Source organism: Chaetodon trifascialis, chromosome 16 (assembly GCF_039877785.1).
Source record: "Chaetodon trifascialis isolate fChaTrf1 chromosome 16, fChaTrf1.hap1, whole genome shotgun sequence".
Lineage (NCBI taxonomy): Eukaryota > Metazoa > Chordata > Actinopteri > Chaetodontiformes > Chaetodontidae > Chaetodon > Chaetodon trifascialis.
In genome coordinates this window covers 11,376,319-11,392,297 of record NC_092071.1, presented here as the reverse complement: position 1 = coordinate 11,392,297, position 15,979 = coordinate 11,376,319, and the positions used below count along the sequence as shown (strand labels likewise).

Here is a 15,979-nt window from a genome sequence, read left to right as displayed (position 1 = left end):
AAATGTAAGTCAGGGTGTGTGTGTGTGTGTGTGTGTGTGTGTGTGTGTGTGTGTGTGTGTGTGTGTGTGTGTGTGTGTGTGTGTGTGTGTGTGTGTTTGTGAGCTGATTTGGAAGAGAGGGAGAAAAGAGGACATGACAGAAAAAAATCCACTAGTGACAACCCATGACTCAAATGCTGGATTCAATAGCTGGAATATCAACACAGGAACTTAAAGGTTACTACATTTCACTCCTTAAAAAGTCCCAGAATCACACAATGGCCCAGATGAATTTCCTAATAAGTGTGTGAACCTGATAGTTTATCATGAATGCTGCCACTGTCACAGGAAAACCCCACATCCCTACAAAGGTCTTCAGGAACTGGGATTTACCAAATGATGCGTCTACAGTTTGGCAATTACACATGAAATTCTGCATGATTCCCTCTGGCCTGAGGTCACATACTGTAAATGACTGAACAAACAAGGCCCCATCTTACCTCAGCATAGAAAAGCATATTTAATATATCATGAAAATATGAAAGCAGTCATTTACATTTTGTTTCATGTGTGTGTGAGACAGCTATCAGTAATTTTATGTAGCGGTGGAGGAAGTACTCTAACCTTAAAAGTAAAAGTACCAACACAAAGTACTCATTTCAGAATAATATATATCAGATAATATTTAATTCTAATTATTGATTCATTAACGTGTTCATTATTTTAATGTTGCAGCTGGTAAAAGTGGAGGTAAGTGATTGGTGGATTAGATAAAACTGTCAAATAAAATGTACAATATTTTGCAATGAAGTATAAGTATGTGCCAACACATCACAAAGTACCTCAAATTTGTACCTACGTGCAGTATTTGATCGAGTATAATCAAAGGCTCAACAAACACCAGGTATGAAACTTGTCATCAAGACATAAAAAGGTGATAAACAGTAATGGTGATTGAAGCGGGTTACGGACGAGTATTGACCAATGAAATATTAGTGCACATCTATGTTTGATTAGAAAACAACCATTGATTAAAAAAGGCCTGAATTAAACAAATACACAAGTATCCTCTAAATTTAGAGCTGAGGACAACAGTGTAGTGAGTGAGTTTTTAACAAACAGAACGAGGACATTTTTGGACAGCGAGGACATTTTGGTTGGTCCTCACAACTTCAAAGGGCTGTTTGAAGGTTAAGACTTGGGTAAAGGTTAGAGTTAGGCATCTAGTTGTGAGGGTTAAGGTTTAGGGTTAGGGGCTAGGGAATGCATTATGTCAATGACAGTCCTCATAAGGGTAGAAGTAGTGTGTGTGTGTGTGTGTGTGTGTGTGTGTGTGTGTGTGTGTGTGTGTGTGTGTGTCCATGTCAGTTTGGACAGCTGTACTTTATCAGTCACAGTCAGGGGAAAATAAACCCACTCCTTACCATCAGCCTGATCCCACGGCCCCTGCTGCTCTCTCTACCTACCTACACACACACGCGCACACACGCGCACACACACACGCATGCATGCATGCACGCGCACACACACATACACATATACACACACACACACACACACACACACACACACACACACACACACACACATTCAATAATTCTGACACTTCAGGATCAACAGACAGGGATGTACCACTGCATTCTGCAGAAGCATGCGCTCTGTTGTGGAAGCAGGACAATGGGCTTTCAGCTCATCGATGCTGTAGAAATCAGTGGGTCAGTTAAACCCATTTCTCTGTTTTCTTGCTCTTCACAGCCCTTCGACAGTAGTGCCTGTTGAGCAGTGGTGTACATGTGGCAATTTCTGTTGTTGCCGCAGTGCTGACACAGAAAAAAGATGACCTTGCATCCTGCTGGATGGAGCAGAGCTGTCTCATCCTTTTACTTTCACCTTATTTACACAACAGCAGGGGACATGCAGACTGGACCGAGGCCCAGAGAGAGAGGAGGACACATGATAAAGGAAAGGGAGGGAGTACATTGAATTTCAAAGAAATAGCGAGGAAAGAATAAGAAAAAGAGAAAGTGAGGGAAAGGTTTACTTTGCTGTAAAGAGCTTTGGTTGGAAATTCCCAGTGTAAGACATCAAATATAACAAAAGGGCGTGAGAGGTCAATGTGTTTGCAGAGCAGCTACAACAATGTAAAAATAAAATAACATGTTAAGTCTCAGTTTGTTTCAGCGCACTCTGCCCCCAAAAACCAACAATTCACTGTCCACAATTACACAGCACAAAATAGGCCTGAGCCTGATGGTTTCGCTCAAAAGATGCTACAAACCGAGTTTTGCAGACATCAAACATTTCCTCAGCTGGTTAAATGATCAACTTCAATCAATCAGACTTGTCTCTGAAACTGCCTGCAGGATCAGCTGCAAAGAGTTAGATGGTGTTTGGCTTTAAAGCAGCGTGCATGCTGTTTCTAAAGAGTGAGCAAGGCATGACTTAACAGGGGCTTTGAGCTAAGAACAACATGAGTGGTAACCTCATGTGCATCAGTATACAAACACTGGGACAAAGTGGGTTTTTCATGGGGGAAGCTGCAGCAGACTGAAGCCTCGATGCACTTGTGATTACATTAAGTATTCAGGGCAGAATTCAGGTGGGTTAGTTTTGTGCCAAATGGATGCACAAATATTTACAGTGAGTCTTTCCTAAAAGCTTTCTCTCACCTTGTCAGCAATGTGTAGTGAGCAGTAAAAGGAAGAGGCATACACAAGTGTAACCACAAACACTCACTGTCAGTTCTGACTGCAAGATTCACCACAAAGTCACTCCAAACAAGCTGTTGCTCCGAGTATAGCAGACTGACTCGCTCTCAACTCACAAACACACCAACAGAGGTACCGTCTCGCTCACCCTGGTCCGTCGAGCATGGAGATGTGTAGGGGACGAGAGGGACGAACGGGTCAGCGGTCTGCTGCGGGTCAAAGGTCGCGAGGGGCGCCTGGACAGCGGCTCGTGTTTGTCTGGAGCTCCGGAGGTTCCCTGATCCGGACTCGGCGCTCGGCTCGCCACCCTGGCCACAGCCGGCGCACCCTGGGAGGACAGTGAAGATGAAGTCAGATAAGACAAAAAGGCAGTTGAGGTTGAAAGCTCCCTCTTGACGTTGGAAACAGCAGTTGACAAACAAGCCCATCATGTAACTTTTAATACTGGAAATCCCTGAAAAGCCCAGAAAAAATGGAAATTTGAGCATCAACATGTCTCTGACAATAGGAGGCTCCATCCAATCAGAAGCTCCAGAACAGCTGTTGACTGAAGCTAACATGAATAAAGCAAGCCAGTCAACAGGTTAAAAGAAAGTAGATATATCTCTTTCACGCATGTTTTCTTCAACATCCAGCATTTTTTTAAGTATAAAACCATCAATTCAACTCTTATACACTGTTAAAATCATCACGTTAAATCGCATCAGCTGTATTCTTACTGCTAGTGTTTAGAAGTGGCAATAGCTTCTTGTCACAGACTATTGTTTTCTCTCTCCTTTTCCTCTCCAAAGTGAATATAAATTATTTTTTGATTTTTGTTTTTTATTATTCATGGCAAGAAACACATTTTTCATCATATGCTGTCAAGGCAACAAACATAGAAGTTAAACTGCTGCTCAGGTTTAAATTTCTTGACTTGTTTGCAAATATTAATTGCAGATACGTCTCAAAATTTGTACTTTTTCGCTTCTAAAACTCAACACACACAGAAGCACCTTTAGCACCAGTCTGTGTGTAGCTGTGTCTCTTCCAGCCTCTTACCCCCGTCCCTGTCTTCATGTCACCTGCCTCGTCAGCTGCGCTCTGTATCTGCAGTATGGTTTCTGTGGAGTATTTAGTGGCGCTGGTGTTGGTGTGTGTTAGAAGATATAAGACACTGCAGATGATGTGTCTCTCATTCTGGAGAAGTCCCCCCCCCCCCCCCCCCTTATCCTGCCCATCCTGAGTTGTCCCCTCTGTCTCTCCACTCAGAGCCAACACTGGAAAGTCCGTCCCAGCTTGACCTCATGACTCAATTACTGTACGCACTCCAGTGGGAAGAACCGCCGTTGTGCTTCCCGCTCTCCCCCTGGCGTCACACACTGGGATGATAACATGGATGCATGTGTCAATGTGTGCGTGTATTTGTGAGTGAAGGAGGAATGGCATACATTTTTTTCAAGCAAGAATCCAATCCTCCATTGAGACACATTTTCCCCTCATCACAACATACAATGAGCGTCTGTGTGTGAAATTCCCTTTCTGACCCGCGGAGCGTTTCCATCATAGAGACGGCATGAAAATGTTGCTAATTTTCTAACTGTGCAGTCACAGTTAGATAACAGCATCAAGGACACTGTGTCCCCAAAACAAAGTACAGCTCAAGCTGGAAGTCAGTCAATTTCTCATCTGAATTTCTAATTTTAGCACGACTGTATTTCCACATTTCTTAGCCTACTCCTGAATAAAGTGGTTTGTTTGATAAGCATTTATTTTTCTTTTCATCATTATCATTTAACCAACAGGAAAAGATTCCCACAACTATCAGAACACAAGTCTTAGAGTCCACAGTCATGTTAGCAGCAGTGCTTTGAGCTAAATGCTAATATCAGCATGCTAATGTGCGCACAGTGACAACGCTAACGCTCTGATGTTTAACCATCTTCACTACTTTAGCGTGTTAGCACATTAACATTTGCCAACTAGCACGAAACATAAAGTAGAGCTAAGGTTAATGGGAATGTCATTTTGTTGAAATTTGGGGCAAAATGAATTCTTGACCTGATGACTGCACTACATGCTGTGAATGTGTTTCCCAAATTTCATTCCAAGAGCTGTTGAGACATTTCAGTCTGGACTAACTGACCAGCAGACACTGTCACCCCAAGAGCTGTGACGCTAGCAAGGCTAAAAAAAAGACATGAACAATAGTATCTAAGATGGAAAAAATGAGGGGCTTTTTAGAATAGAATGAGGAGGATTACAGGACAGTGCGGGAGGAGTGAATTAAAAGATGATGAGATAACCAGTTTTTCCTGTATTAATGACTGTAGCAATAACAAAAAGTTTATTCTAAATATATGTGTTCTGATATTTAATTGCTGAATTCAGTATTTTTTATTATTGTTCATACAATAAATCATTCTGCTTCACACCCAGCCCTGAATATCTTTCACTCCCAAAAAAGAAAAAGTCATACATTGCCCCTCTGGGCTGGCAGCATTTAATCTTTACTACCCTATGAATATTTCACATTTTTGGGATAAATGGTCTCTGTGCTCCTCTTCCACTGTAGGGCAGGCAGCTGAACTAAACACTTTTATCGATTTTTCTTTTTATTGATCTTCATATTGTGCTGTTTTGTGCCTTTTTCTTTGATCTCTCCTCCCTGCAAACAAAACTGATTCTAGTTTTACATAAAACACTTGACAGAGCTAAAAATGTCTGTTTCACTGCTGTTTTCCTGGCTCGCCAGACAGTTTGATTGAGATTAGCTTGATTAAATACAGCCTTTTTATACGAATTCCTCCAGCTCTGTGCTGTTGGTTTAAGAGCTATTTGAGGTTACCAGATTTACACTTGGTAAGCATAATGAGGCAGCTGGAATGCCCTGTGAGAGGGGAGCAGAGGAGCGCAGCACAGGAGCTATTTACAAACTGTTCTTCTTCCAGAAATTATGTCGAATAAACCTTTAAAATAACAGGGAGCTGGTATGAGCTCAGCTCTTAGAATCGTGCTTTCTGGAGGATTAATGCTGTTTCCAGATGGATGCCAGACGAGTCAGAAGCCGCTTGATTTATGAAGGGCTTTAATGGCGGAAAAACAACAGGCTTGGAGACCATCCAAACTATTATTCTTAATGAATCTACCTCATATTAAATAGGGGGAGAGACTGCAATCCTGGCAACCCATTCCCCTGAGTAGGCTCTCTGTTCAACATGTGTGTGGTACACTGTATGATGATTTGATGGTAAATTCTGCTCGAGAGTGTGTGTGGCCATGACTGGTGTAAAGTCTTGCTGAAGTTATGAACTGTGTCTAAAATCTTTTATGTGATTTATATACTTAACATATTATATTTTTATTCTCTTTTGTAGTCACACTAAAGTTCTTGCGTGTGAACATCTGAACTGAATGTGAGCTGAACAGGTGACACTAACTTAATCTAATGCTAATGCTAGCAGTCTGTGTTACAGCAGGATAATCAGTGAAAAGCGACACTTGCTATGGAGCATATACTGCAAAAAATGAATTGTGAAGCAATCAATTGAGAAATTGGTTTATATTTATATATATATTTGTGTATTTAACACATGTGCATGTGTATGAAAAAACGCCATCTATTCACCTTTTCATGTTTTATCTTGTGTTCATTTGTTTTTAATCACTTTGTTCCTGCCGGCTTGACTTTGACTTTTGACCGTAAATAAATCAGACTTGGCTCGATTTGAATGTACCTGACTTACTGCCGTGCTCTGCAGCTCCTCGTCAGCATCGGCCTCGTCTGCGTGGGAGGGATTAGTGCTTTGGACTTCCTGACTCCCCTCATTGAGGTGATCCAACTTTTTCATTAGCAGGGTCATGGAGTCACACGCAGCAGCCTGAACTCAAAAGACACACACAGACACACACAGGTAAATAATACGAACTCTGGAGTTAACCTTGCACAAAGGCCTTTCATACATGCTGGAGAAATCTGCTGTATCTAACCCAACACATACTCCTATTCCTCATCCACCCACTTCAGTGCCTCCAGGCTGCTTGCAGATGAACATTATGCTTTTTCTGCCCGAGCAGGGAAACACAGTGTAGCCTGCACTGTGGAGGAGGCGACACCTTCTCAGTGAGATTATTGTAGAGCAAAGACTACAGACGCTGTTGCTAGAAGAGACATCCTAAAGCCAAAGAGAGAGGAACAAACTGTCTTTAAACTCGATAACAGTAGCAGTGTGGCCGATGCATATTACGTAAATGTGTTGTAATATCTGTCCATTCCACACTGCTCTGTTATGCACATACCTAACCCCTCGCTTTCCCTCTCTTTCCCTCTCCACGCATTGGTCATGGACTCTGACTGAGACACTTGTTCACTGGCCTTCCAGGAAATGAACAAACTGCTTTGTTTCTGGGCTCCGCTGCCAATCCCAGAGTCCCAGAGGCTGATAGCAGCACATAGGGCCCCTTTGAGGAGCTTGCAGTCCAAAAACAGCCCCCTCACACACACATGCATGCAATGACACAAGCATGCCCACACCCACCCACTCACGCACACAAACACACCCTTCTGTCCACTCCCATTCCCTAACCCATCATGTTGACCAGTTTAAAAAATATCTGCAGCAACAGCTTTGGCCGTAAAGCCATTTCCTGTGTGTTACAGCCCCCACATCTCCAGATTCCTACACACAGGAACACAGAGGGCTGCCTATGTGCAGCAGGGTGCTATTTTTACCCTCACGATGGGGGACAGAGCCAGGGCGAGGGGAGAACACAGGGAGTGGGGGCTTTTCGATGGCATGAGTGACTGCAAACACAAACACATACGGAGTGGCATGTAAATGTGCACACCATCACATGCGCACACTGAGTTCTCACAGCAGAGTGCTCTCAAAGTTCATGAAATGTTAATAGGCTTCTGTCCAGTGTTTATAGAGGATAGAGCTCTTAATGCATCACTACATCTCTGCTACAAGACCATTTCATTATTTGCCTGAACTGTCTTAGAAAGGCTAAAAAGCCCATTATCATGATGCATAGATCTATGTGTGAGTAGCTGGTCTGTAAGTGTGCTCTGCTGATCTCAAGTGAAGGGCATTTGTGCATGAATCCATGACAATATAATGTTGTTAATGTAGCTAAATAACGATATTGTGAAGAAGGAGAGGAGATCAGTCAGCTATCGATGCACCAAAATGTTATCTTGTAAGCAGGGCTGCTGTTAACACCATTCAAGACCAGTCCAAGATGAGTTAAACCTGCAATAACAAGTTTCTGGCCACTTGGGGGCAGCAGAAACAAGTTGTGAACTCATCATTGACATATTTTCACCTTTTGGTGTGATAAGGTGAACTCGTTAACAACCAACAGTTAGTTATTTAGGCATTAAACAGTTACAGAGTTACATTATCATTCATTCAGAGTCCTTCTGACCACTTGATGAATGAAAAGTACAGTGTTAACTCTACTTTAGCTTAGCTTAACTTAGTATTGGTCTCTACCAGCGGCTGAGAAAACTGTCTGGCTCTTTTGGCAATAAGTGCTCCACAGCGTTCACTGTTTGGTGTTGAGCATGTCGTTTACAGTGGGTGTTTAGAGCTTTTTCAATAAGAACTTTTAGCAAAACCTTTGTGCAGTTAAAACAACATTATGAGAGGGGTGAGAGTGAAGCAAAATAGCTAATTTACAGACCAGAAAGCTAAACAATGAGCTAAACTTGCCACAGCGCTATATAAAGTTGCGGGGAGCTGCAGATTTGGGTGATAATTCTCTGTAAGTTTATCATTATGAGTGACCCCATCACATTTTCACTTTCTCATTTGACATTTTGTTTTTGTAAAATAGTGGTTATAGCTGCTTTAAAGTCCAAAGGAGGTCAAGACGAAATAAGGACTTAAAATCAAATCATAAACCCAAGTCCAAGCCTGAAACAGGATTTAACCAGCTATTTAAGAGTAAGGTATGTTATCTGCCCCCGCAATCACAAACACAGCATCTGGATTTAAACATGTAATTGAAACAGGAAATCTCCAGCGCTGCTGTCCAGTGGACATGGACTGTAATTTCAAATCTGCAGGAAGCAGCAGCAGCTTCACTTGCAAACTAATTCTCCTCCAAATCCAGAGAAGCAGAAGGCGCATTCCTACTATCAGGCTGAGTACACCACTGGAAATGACAGCAATTCATAACAAACGTGACTAACTGGTTGCACTTTATGCACTTGTGGGAATGAAAGAATTCATCGTCAAATCAAACCTTTATGTATGTATAAGAACAGATCATAGTCTGCATACATGTATCTTGTGTGTGCCCTGTGATTGAGGCCGAGATATGAATGAGAGTCAAAACGCCAACAGAACTGAGATATGGTAGAAATAGTGTTTTGATACTGGACTTGGGTTTTCCAGCCAAGCTTTCAACACTCATTTCACTTAAAATGCAGTTTGATAAATTGTTTTTTACTCTAAACCTCTTCAATTATTTCATTTGGCAAAGCTGTCACCCACATTGTAGACTGTGACGAAACTGCCTGAACCAAGATATTCCAAGAATGTGGAACCACAATGGGGCCTCTTTGACTTAACAGGTATTCAAATGAGCACTGGCCTCATCCTGTCAATAAGTGACTTTAAAAGCCACTTGGTCAAATTCTGAGAACGGCATCCCAGAAGGAGCGCGGGGAGAACTAATCCTTTCATTTCAGTCCAAGAGGGGACAACCATGCGCAGTGTGCCAGAGGACTGTTATGGGAGCGTGCCAGCGACTGAGGGCTGCTCTGACAGGTGTGAGAACACAGTCAGGGGCACGCTCACACTGATGGATGCCCGCTGGTACAGTGCATGCTGGGAGCTGGAGGTGCCAGGTGTGGCCAGGAGAAAAATGAGAGGAATTTGTGGTTGAAGGTGCACCTGCCAAAATATTCATTCTTATCCAGACCCCCCCCCCCCCTTTTTAAACACAGTTTTCTCTTTCACTTCATAAACATATAACAAAGCATTCAAATGATTATCTCCAGCATAGTATAGCAGTGCTACTACACACTAAATACATGCATTTTTGCATCTATGCATCTCTGACCACTTATCTGCCAGGATGCTCCAGCTCCCCTATTGCAACATGCGGTGCAGTATACAGTGTGGAAAATGTGAATGATGCAATCAGTTATTGCTCGTAGTAGATATTAAAGCATTGATAAATTGACAGGGATTCACGTTTACACTCTTTAATCTGTGGAGGACACACTGAAAAATACTGCAATCAATAAAGGGTTGGTCAAGTAGAAACGCACTCATGCTGAACAGTTAGAAACGATTTGACAGTGCTGCCCTCTAGTGGTGGAAGAAGAGTTCAACGTCACAAAATAGACCTTTTTCACTGAAAACACTTTGCAGTATTCAGATCCTTCACATCAGTAATCAATAAATTTATACAAATATCCTCCTGAGACCCAGCCTATTCATTTGTGTCCTCTGTAGTGGACATTTGGTTTTGGTCTATATCTTTTCACTCATTTGAGCTACCCAACGAAGTCCTGGTGTGCTCAGTAGAGGACATCCTGGCCTTTCCAATGATATCTCGTGTTTGGGTGGGATGAGGGGAACTTTGTTTTCATGCTGAGACAAAGTGGAGATGGCAGCAAAACACAAATGCCAGGAAACGAGAAAAGATAAGTCAAAGATTGTTAAGATATTGTTTTTTAACTATGGTAATCATATAGTGTCTTGTTTATGAACATGTCAGGAGTCATAAAATTGGAGTCAGACTTCAGTTAAACTTTTTGTTAGGAAAAATAATAGCAATGTTATGAATGTTTAATAATGTCAATTTTGTTCAGTGGTTCAACAAAAGATAGGGGCCAAATGTTCAGGTTCGTTTTTGTTTTCTTGTCAGCCTATTATGATTTTGTTAATCATTCTGTTAGTCCACTACAGTGAACATGCTGTAAAATCTAAACTAAAAACATTTTTACAAAATTCTAAAATGTGAGTTGTTGTTTTAGCTTCAAAGAGGCAGGAAATCACAAAAAAAATTAAACTGAAAGATACTTTTTTTCCTTGGTTCTCAGGAGGATATACTCCATTATAAGTAAAACTCCTACATTCAAAATCCTACTTGTGTAAAAGTACAGAAGTGTTATCAGTAAAATGTATTCAAAGTGTCAAAGAACTGCGACTGGCATAATATCATATATTACATTATTAAATTGTTAATCCTGATGCATCAGTGTGATTTGTGGTTGAGGTGGAGCTAGTTTTAACTATTTTACGTGCAGTCACAAGATAAATCTGAGGAAATCTGCTTCAGCTTCACGCTGGCTCACTGTCACACTGTCTTACTGCGACACATGCGTGGAGCAGAGCTATTGTTAATGTTATTAGCAACACCTGTGCTCTTCCTGCTATGACAAGATCTACTCTGATAAAGGTGTGTCTGCAGTACAATGTATCGCATGCTTGCAGCTAATGAACTGCTTTCTCTGGCAACAGTGATAAGACGTCTTTGTATTTGTTATCACTCTCCTCTTGTCTTGTTATTCTTACCTGTTTTTCATTGTTCTGCGCTGCATCCTGTTCCTCCTGGCTACCTGTGAGCTCTGGTTTGCCCTCGTTGGTGGGCTTTTGCCAGCCCAATGTGGAGCTTTTGGGCCAGGCATCCTGTCTCTTCCTCAAGCCCTTCCTGTTCCTGCTTGAGTTTCTACGCTGACGACTGACCAGGAATTCCTTATATTGTAGCATCTCTGGAAAATCGTCCTCCTCATCATCGTCATCGCCCTCTCCCGCTTCACTGGTGGATGAAGAGGACTCCCAGCTGTTGGAGCTCTCGTTGGCAAAGACCACCTGGCTGTCAGAGCTACCATCATGATCACAGAACACAATGGCACTTGGCTTGTGCTTTACTATTCTTAGCAGATCCAGTGAGCAGTCCTCTGATGCATTTACAGATGCTGGCAGATGTTTGCCACTACTCTCATCCAGGGCTGCCGAAAAGGCAGAATGACCCTCATCGGATAAGGAGGTCTCTACTTGCTGCTGAGGTGATACGGCTCCACAATTTTTCAAATACCTGGCAGCTTGATTTCCCAGGTCTGACACCTCCATGTCCCAACCTGCTCCAGGAGTCATGTCTGAACTGCTTTCGCAATGTCCATTCTGCTTTAAGTCGGACCTGGTTGCACTACAGGTGGAGCTGATGTCCATATTCAGCTCCTTCCATCTTTGAGCATGACTAGCCACGGGCTCTGGAGCACAGTGTAGCTGGGGAACAGGTTCAGACATGGCTCTCAGTTTGCTGTTGGAGCTTTGAGTAAGGAGGGGAACTTGACCTTGCAGGTCAGTCAAAGAGACGCCCACAGCCTCAGGGACAATGCGCCTGTTAGGCTGCTGCTGAGCAGGCAGTGCAGCGACTGGACCTTCGTGCATCACTGGGGAACCAGTCCTCAGTCTGTTATCGTGAGTGCACCATGAACTGCCAGTTAACCTAAAGCTGCTGAAATGACGCTATGAGGGGATGATGTTTACACTTCAGCCCACATTTGAATGCCTCAGAAAATTCCTTCGACACCTGAGCTGGAGAGAAAGAGAGAGAATGTAAATTTGGGCAAACTGCTTCATGTTCACACACGTGTACAAAAAAGAATACATGCATGTATAATGCAGTCATTTCTGTAAATAGATGTACATGTCTGGATTCAAGTCTGGATATGCTTGGAGACTTAAATGTTATGTTCGAGAGGGATGAAACTGCTGCTTAGATGAGTTTATCCGTCATCGTTTTCCTCTTCGAATACAGAGACCTGTGAGCAGAAAGAAATGGCTCGGTGCTGCAGTTTCACAGTATTTAACAGAGATGATTTTTCCAATGTTTCGATACTGTAAATACTATTAGTGCCAGATTAGGTGTCAACTGATTAATCGGGATGATATCTGGTGCTTTGATAATCAGCATCAGCATTAAAATTGTTTATTTTTATTAATGTAACTTTACAGATTTTCATTCTCCCTCAGAAACAAGGAGATGCTGCTGTCTGCTGATGTTAAGCACACTAAAATGTTATTCATTTTTCATTTATGAGGGTTTTTTTTAATAAAGTTTAATTTTTGATTACCTGTGGACATTCATTTAGTTGATTTTTTTTTTTTATTGAAAATAAGTGCACTGCAGACAGAGTGTAGACCTACTTGAGCAAACAGACTATGCAGACAATTAACACATTAGTGTTAAAAAAAAATCGGTCGACCACGATGCTAGACTTGAGTAAATGGGATATTTTGGGCCAGAGCAATCATACATGTGATTGGTCCAAGCCAAAGTCAACAAAGTTTGTCTGTACAAAAACCCCACTGAGCAACATTCTGCAGCTCACACTTGTTTTTTTTTTTTTGACAAATGCATTTTCTTCAAACACATAGTTTTTTCCTGCTGGATATTTTTGGCTGCATCCAACACACCCTTTCCTTGCCTGGCATGTTTTCTTTGTCTTTCAAACACACAGCGGTGGGTCTTAAAATTAGGTTCAAACCCGAAAAAATCTGCAACTGCAAACCACAGACAGCATGCATATGTGAAACAAAATAATTTTAAAAAGAGTTTCATACTGCACACGTGCAGAGAGTCATTTGTTACCATTATATGAAAAAAAAATATTGCTGTACACTGACTTAAAAACATCTTCATGTCAAAAAATTCTCAGAATACTAGAATTCATAACTCAACATACCCGAGGTTTTTCTCCAGAAACTGTGTCATCCAAGAACACATCCAGCACAGCAGTCTGAAGAACTGAAGAGCATCCAGCCAAGACGGACTCAGTGCTTATATGCTGCATGACAGACAGAAAAAGTGAGTTTACCTCTGAAAAGATATGAAATGCTGTGAGGGGAGGAGAGAAGAAGAAGGAAGGGTTGAGGAATGCTTTCCCCTCCTACGTTACCTCAGCAAGAGCTCCACAGGCAGGTGTTTGTGCTATCTGTGCAAGTGTGTGTGTGTGTGTGTGTGTGTGTGTGTGTGTGTGTGTGTGTGTGTGTGTGTGTGTGAAGAACTATTTTGTGCAAGAGAGAAAAAATGTGAATATGAATTATGCACTTAAAGCAAATAGAAAGATCTGTTGTGGAAATGATCAAGCAGATTAAATACCTGCACGTACATTAGACTTAGACAAATGATGACAAATGATTAAAAGGCTTGGGGGTCTGCGGTGCACCTTTCCCCCCCTCCCCATTCCTCCTTTTCACTCATTGCTGTATAATATGGCTCGAGGCAAAGGGCTTTTCAGCTTCGAAGCACATTCCTCGACAACACATGAGGTAATGCCTGAAACGTGTTCTTATCCTCTCTGAATCTCTCTCAGTTCACACTTTTTGTAACTAGAGCAAAGCTGCAAGCATTGATCAACAAGGAAGGGCTCCTGGTTTTAAAAAAAAAAAAACTGTCAATGAACTGCAGAATTCCTCAAGTTTGCCAGCAAACACTGACTTTCATGTTTTGGAGAGCATGTCTTTGGTCAGGGATTAAGACCTGCTGTTTGTACGGTAATGCTGAGGATGATTCTGCTTGTTGAAGCCTGTTTGACCCTCAAGGTCTCAGAGAGAAAACATCTGGTCAAGGTGAAGGGTGCATTAAGAGTTGAGAGTGAAGTTATTCTATTCTGAATCGCTTTAAGTAAAGTCTCTTCACCCACAAACACAGCACATAGACAGTGCTATCTAACTGTCCAGAAGGATTTCAGAGAAAGGGCTGTGGTTTAATGATCTTTTCATATTGAGGTTATCAAATGAAAGGACCACAGACCACAAGTTTTGGGGCAAAGTGATGCTTTAAAATACTACTCTGCTGCATATGAAATAGAAACTAGTGTTAAAAGTCTATACAGCATCACCACAAGTTGAATTATCAGATAAAAACCCACTGACTCATGAATATGAATGAACTTGACCCACCACCCCTACCTGCCCCAGATGCTAAACTGTCCTGCACTGCTCTGATGATGGATGCATATCAATTAAACTCGAACACGTATTTCAATACAAGCTACGCCAACCTGCTGAGACACGCTGCTCCATATGTAGCATTCCTGTCATGACAGGTATAGTTAGCTGGGTCAGGCTGCAGAAAAGCAGGGCAAAGGAAACGAGAAAGGCAGAGATTTGACAGGTAGATCCAGAATACATACATTAAAACGATTAGAGACAAGAAAGGGGAACATAAAGAGTATCTATGACAGCTTAGGTTTGTTACGAATGTCTCTTTTTACAGCCACACTGAATTATGTAAGATGTGTTATCTTGACAGTGTGTACTGTAAGTACAGTGTAAAATATGAGAGACAATAAAACCTGATTTTGACAACAAACATTCACATGCATGAAGTCAGATAAGCAAAGAAAAATGTGCTTTCAAACTCTATCACTGCATGACAGAAAACATGGACTAACTCAGTTGTTAGTATGTGAACCTGTGTGTTAAGTATGAACTTTTTTTTCTTTTTGCATGGCACAGAATCAAACTGTTGGTTCAACAAATGGGTTGATCAAATGGTGATCACAGACTCAGTGCATTTAAAAGGACCCCCTATATAAGAAGGAGCATTTCTAGAAAGAAGCCTACATGCTTCCAGTAATAACAAGATGAGCTCCTCTAAAAATCTCACACCTTCTGGTTATTTCATGGCATGACAGCATGGTGGGCTTTTGTTTTTGTTGCATGGGATTAACAGCTTCACATTCCTGGGTGGCATCATTGCAGCTTTGCTGTCTGCAGTGTAAATGCCTGCAAATCTGCTGCAACAGAGAAAAGATGTTATCCTTCAAATTCCATATGGGATGTACCCAGATTAACCTGCCAGTGAGCCCTATAAGAAATATTAGCAGCTGGGTCCCTTTCAACCTCTCGTCCTCTCCTGGGCTTTCTCCCAACAAGACACATGTCTTCTTCAGGGCTGTCCAGGGTTGTATACACACACATCTCTACTTATACCACACTAGACACTTGTGGAGGTCATCTGTTGTGGACAGCTGGAGAGGAACATAAATCATCACAAAAGATAGTGACTGTGGGGACATCATGGACATCTATGAAGCTGAGGCTCCACAGGATCAAGCTGTTGCCTGCACAGCTCATTAACGCAACTCAAATAGCTTTACAATACTTCTAAAAACTTTCTTAAGTCAGTTATGAATCACCTGCCGTTATCTGATAAAGGCCTGTTACGGCAGAAGCACATTTTCCCAAGTATTGTACTCACGTTGTAGTTTTCGCGATGAAAAGGTAAATTTGTCATTTCTGACCCGTTCGACTCTCCGTAGAAAAAGAGGAAGCGGC

At 41.9% G+C, this 15,979-nt stretch overlaps 1 protein-coding gene across 1 annotated transcript in view; it reads right to left on the bottom strand.

Annotated features, from left to right (window-relative positions):
• stard13a (StAR related lipid transfer domain containing 13a) overlaps positions 1-2,956 on the bottom strand; it is a 38,340-nt gene extending 35,384 nt beyond the window's left edge. Inside the window, exon 1 of the mRNA XM_070982762.1 lies at positions 2,836-2,956. The gene's annotated coding sequence lies outside the window, so the exon portion shown is untranslated. The remainder of the gene's footprint in view (positions 1-2,835) is intronic.
• Between the last annotated feature and the right edge of the window lie 13,023 nt (positions 2,957-15,979).